Source organism: Glycine soja, chromosome 19, assembly GCF_004193775.1.
Source record: "Glycine soja cultivar W05 chromosome 19, ASM419377v2, whole genome shotgun sequence".
In the NCBI taxonomy this organism is placed as follows: Eukaryota; Viridiplantae; Streptophyta; class Magnoliopsida; order Fabales; family Fabaceae; genus Glycine; species Glycine soja.
In genome coordinates, this window is record NC_041020.1 from 41468258 (window position 1) to 41474257 (window position 6000).

Sequence of the window (6000 nt, forward strand, 5' to 3'; positions counted from 1 at the left end):
TCATATGTACAAACAATTCAAAATATTATCATATTTTTGGTGACCTACAGGTCAAGAAAGTCTATCATGATCAGGAATTCGTAAAAATGCGAAGAACTACGTGAACCACTATAATATGTATGCCTTAATTTGGCTTGGTCGTAAATAATTATAATTATTAATTTTTATTACAACCAGAAGTATTTGAGACGACTTATTCATACATTGGTCTATTTTTGGGAAAAGTGGATTGCTAAAAATTTTTTTTCCCACTCAACAACTCAAATAAATTTTATTGTTTTAGTTTTATTTTTGCTCAGAATTGCTTGATACAACTTGTGACTATCCATACAGCTAAGATAAGAAATGAGTCCGTAAGGATGATTAAGTAGGTTAAACTTAATTTGATTAGAACTCTTTTATCTATAAAAGAAAAAATTGTGTGTGTGTGTGTGTAAGTGTAACATAAAAATAAGAATCGAGTTGAAGTATAAAAATATTATAACAACTCACTATTCAACTAGAAAATTTAGTAACATAAAATAATTGATATGATGTTGTGAAAAGAGATATAGGGAAAAAAAATTAATGTTTAAGTATTTTTAGAAAAGAATATTTATATATAAATAATATAATCTTCACAAAATTTATTTATTATTTAGGTAGATTGTTTTGATCCAACCCACATTACCCGCAGGTCTACTTTGCTAACACGTTATTTTTGTTCCATTTTAAGTAAGTTAATCACCAACTTATCATATTAATATTTAGGTTTTTTGGTTGGTTGACCATAAACTTAACAACTATAGTTGTAAAGAGGAATCTTCAAAAATTATTATAAAAAATTAATGGGTCATCCATCCCACTCCCACGTAATTCATTTTTGGGTTGACTTGAAAACTAGTTGTAAAGTGAGATCTTCACAAATTAGCTTATCAGTTGTCACACTTTGTCCAACTTTTCATGGTATGCGATCAAAATTCCTTTCATAAAATTGAAACAATGACCATAACTATTATAATAAAAAATAAAGACAATACCATAATATAATATCATAACCAATATAAAAAAGTTAAACAAAGAAAATAGGAATGTTTATTGGTCAACCCCAATGATCCCATCATACCAAATCAATGCAATTAAGTTGGTTTCTTTCTTAATTCTGCTTTGATTGGTTTAGATCCAAACAGACCAATAAAACTCAACATCTATTAATTAATTAGTTCGAGACTTCGAGTATTAGGTTTAAGTTTTACAACCTAGTTACCGAAACACGAGACCTGACCCAATTTTTTTAAATTTTATTATTCTTTTTTATGTTTTTTTACGTGCAATAAGCATTGAACTTAGATTTGAAATATTATGCTCCCACCCTGGGACTTCATATTCAGTGTGCTTTTAGCACTATCAAAAGGTAGTTTTTTTTTTACAAAGACAACAAAAATAAAAACTACTTTCAGCATGTTACTACCTTGCCAGCGTTAGTACAATTGACACATTGAATGCTTCACAAAGGGAAAGCATAAATATCAACGTGAATTGGTTAATAATTTTTTTTAGTTCGAATTGTTGGTATTCAAAAGTTACATTTTGTTTTGTATTCCCACTTAAACAAAAAAATAAGTTACATTTTGAGTCCTATTAATTTGTATTAAATTGATTAAATTTATTTAAAAATTAATCTTTGATATATTTATTTTGTTTGTAAAATTTGAATTCCTAATTTCATTAATTAAAAGAAAAGTAAATTTCTGATCACTCAAAGTAACATGTGTTACTGCAGTGGTTTATAATTTTAAAGCATGTACTATAACTATTAACATGTGTTACTGCAGTGGTTTATAATTTTAAAGCATGTACTATAACTATTAAATTTTATAGTGCAGCAAAGCAGCCAAAAGATTCCCTTAAAAAGAGATTTATAAAGAATGATTTATTCAACTCTACAGTAAGTTTGCTAAACATTCCATGTGTAACTATTTTCAACAATAACTTTTGTGCTTAATGTGTACTACATTTGTACGTCCATGCTTGGTCGACACACAAATGAGATACGTGCACGCGTGTAGCTTTGTTGGCCGCTAACTTTTTGAAATAAGAAATAAAGTAAAAGAAAAAAAAAGAGTACAGTAGTGAAATGAAAGATTCACTTGTTTAATAGATAAATGTGAAAGATAAGTCTTATGTAAGGTTCAGCTTCTGGGAGTGTTTGCCCTGTTTATATTGTCATTATATATATATATATATATGATAATAGTGGAAGAATTCGGTCTGTCTTAAAATTCCACCCACCCAAAAGCATAAATGCAAAATGTTTTAGCAAACTCAATCGCTTCTTTTGTTCCAAACTTGGTCTATCCTAATCTTAATCAATTTAGCACATTAGCATGATCATTTTTTTCTTAAATTTCACACAAAATCATCATTCTCTCACTAACCTAAATTCAAAAAAATGACATTTTTTCTTCTTCAAAATCACAAAATGGTTACGGGGAAATTTTAATTTATTAGGATACATTTATTTCTATTTTCAGTTTTAATATACAAAATTGTCACATTATTTTCAATATGATTTCAGTTTTAAAATATTTGTACCAGATATAGCGGAAACAACTATTTTCCTGTTTTCTCTGTTTTGTGCACAAATTTTTTATGATAGGAAACATATTAAAAACAAGGTGATCGATGAATTTGTAAATTAAAAATCAAAACGGAAGTAAACATACTTTTATATTGTATTTTCCTATCAATTTTCAATATTTTCACAATCACCAAACAATGTTGTCATGTTTTGTAGGACTACAGTGGATACAAGTGTGTGTGTATTCCATTGCTAAGTTGAGTCAATGTGAGTCTCAAGTTCTACTATTTTTTGTCCAATGGATTTCAAATAATTCAACAACATATGTTAATGAGAACAAAAGAAACATATATAAGGAAATGCTATTGCATTGAAGCTAATTGTTTTTACGAGTACACAAATATTAGATTGATTGACTACTTCGTCGGACTAGAAAGAAAGAATGTGATTATATATGTCGTTTTGCACTAGCTTTTAGAAAGGTTCAATCCTCAAGGTGTGATTTTCTGAAGATCCATAACACCGTTTCAACATATACTTGTTTGACATTTCCACAAGGCAATCACACTAGGATATCATGAACTCCTAAAGGTCCTTGATGCATGTTCAAAAATAACTCCAAAAGTAATTCCTAGAAACTCCTAAACACTTTGCCTGGCACATCACATTGTGCATTATACTTTCATCTCACACCGAAATGTAATTGCTAATTAACACCAAAACCTACTTGGATTGGTAATCACCATTCCTAAGGCCAACCACTTCCTCTATGAAGATTAAGACTCTGTCCACGTACCCACAAGTGTATCTTCTTTTGATCCTATTATGTTACTACCCTACCCAAATTTCGTATGATTTGAGTATTAATTATGAATGATATGTATGGGTGGAATGTCACGAGATGTTATGTTACATGATGGGGAATAGTTGCTTTTCATTTTGTCTCCCTCGGCTACTCAATATTTTCACTCATTTGTTAATATTCTGTAACCCGGGTTTGGTATTGGTATTTTCAGATATGATGAACAATACCTGTACAAAGGTTGGGGTAGCCTTTGTGCCCTTTACATATTAATATATTATAACACTTCTTTTGCTGATCTAAAAAACTATTAGAGTAACAAATAACTGAGAAAATAACTTTAACAGTGAGCCTACTATTTTGGACCACATATGATATCAATAATCTAAGTGAATGTAACAAACACATTACGTGTGTTTCTGTGATGGGTTTAATATATACTTAATTTTAATAAATAAACAAAGACGAAACATCCAAATAGATCTATTTAAAAAAAAACAAACGAACTATTTTGGACCACACATGGTATAATATCTATATGCATGTAGCAAGCACATATCACATATGACATGCATGCGTATTTCTGTGGTGGGGGTTTAATTAATATACACTTAAGTTTTAGTTTTTTTTTTTATAAAAACGAAACATCCAAATAAAACAGTATTTTTTTAAAAGAAAAACTAAAGAGTACAAAATTTATTAGTTTTATTCATTTTTTTTCTAATCAGATATTTATTTTGTTTGGTTATGAACGCCCGTGATTACTAGTGTTTGACACCTCAGAACATATTTTCTACCTACTTGCGAAGATAAGGTTAATTCATAAGCTAGATGAGAACCAAACCACTTTGAAGGTTGAACTTTCTGACGAGGACTTTGCGCCCGTCTACGTGTGCAACCCCATAAATTCTGAATATGACAAGACGTTGAGTGCATGCAACCTACAGAAAATTATGTTCACTTAACTTATAAACCTAAAGTTGCATGAATAGTTCAAGCAACAATTTATATCATGCATGCTTTTTCACCTGAAATTTGAAATAATTATCATCTGCCCAATTTATATATACAGTTAAATTTGTATAAAAATAACTTTTTGAAAATATTTTTTTTCTGTATTAACTTCTATACTAGTTTATAAAATTAGTACTTTTAATAAATTAATAAGGTAATTTTTTTAAGGGTTAAATGTTTTTTCTCCCTAATAATTTTTTAAAATTTATTTTTAATCTCTATGAATTTTTTAACTTTTTAGTCCCTAATAAATTTATGTTTGATTAACACACTTATTTTATTTTTGGTCCCTAATAACATTTTGAAAAATAAAATAGAATAAAGTGATTTAGATAGTACTATAGAGACCAAAAATAAAAAAATAAAAATTATTAGAGACCAATTTTATTTTAAAAAATATTAAGAACCAAAACCAAAATTAAAAAATTTATCAAGTACCAAAAATATTTTAATTTTTTTTAAAGATCTTTATATAATATAGTCCAATCAATATCATAAATTAATATTTTAATATAATTTAATAAAATATAAGAATGCCATATTTTTAATCTCTATAAAATGGACGAGTTTTGATTTGTTTTATTTCTGAGTTTTGATTTAAATATATTTATATTTTAAAATTTTTGTGAACTCACAATTTTATGTTTATTACATTGATTTTATATGAAGAATTCTACAAAAAAAAAAAAAAAACTCTACCAAAAACAGATAATGAAACTGGCAACCGAATATCTGGTTGTCGGAAATTATATTTATTATATTTTTAGCTATCGATAGCGCTATCGCAAAATAGCACAGGTGATAATATTTTAGTTGTATTTATCTTTTACAACGTTAGTCATCGAAAATTACAGTCGCCAAATATAAAATAACATTAGAGACTTATACTGTCGATAGCAAAATGTTATATAGAATCATATTTCTTTAAAAATATTTTCTCTAATCAAATAGTGACCGGTTTTACTTTGATAAGTTTGCGACTGAGATATCGGTTGCTAATTCCATCTTTGAATCTTGATATTTCTTTTTAGACTAAAAACAAAAGTGATCACTAATACAGTATTTATTGAGTCTATTATATGTAGTTGCAAAAGTTCAGTCGCTAAATCAATTTTTCTTTTGTTGTCTCCTATACTGAGCCTCTTAATTAAGGCTTTTAACAAATATTCTTTTTCTTTTGATTCTTTAGGCTAACTCTACAAGTTTTTTTTAGTCTTGTCTCTTTAATTATCCTCGCAAGTATTCTTTGCTATCAAAGTCTCTGCAAAATTTAGCAAATTCACTAGAAAATGGTTAAAGGTAAAATAACGATACTTTTATTCTATTTCTATCAGACTAATAAATACAAAACAAAATCCTTATTCTTATACTGAGATTACACATCACAACTACAAGAGGGGAAATTTACATTGATTTAGGAAAGAATTCTAGATCAATTCCAAAATAGATGTAGATTGCAGGCATCATATAAAGTTAGACATTTCTACACTGGTTCAACCTCGTTAAACCACTTTTCTACATTGTTTGTGAAAGAAAGATTCACCATAATCATATAACATGCAATAACAAAGAGCAAAGTCCCATGGCTTTCTTTTGTTTTCTTTCCTTTTAGAAACAAACCTCA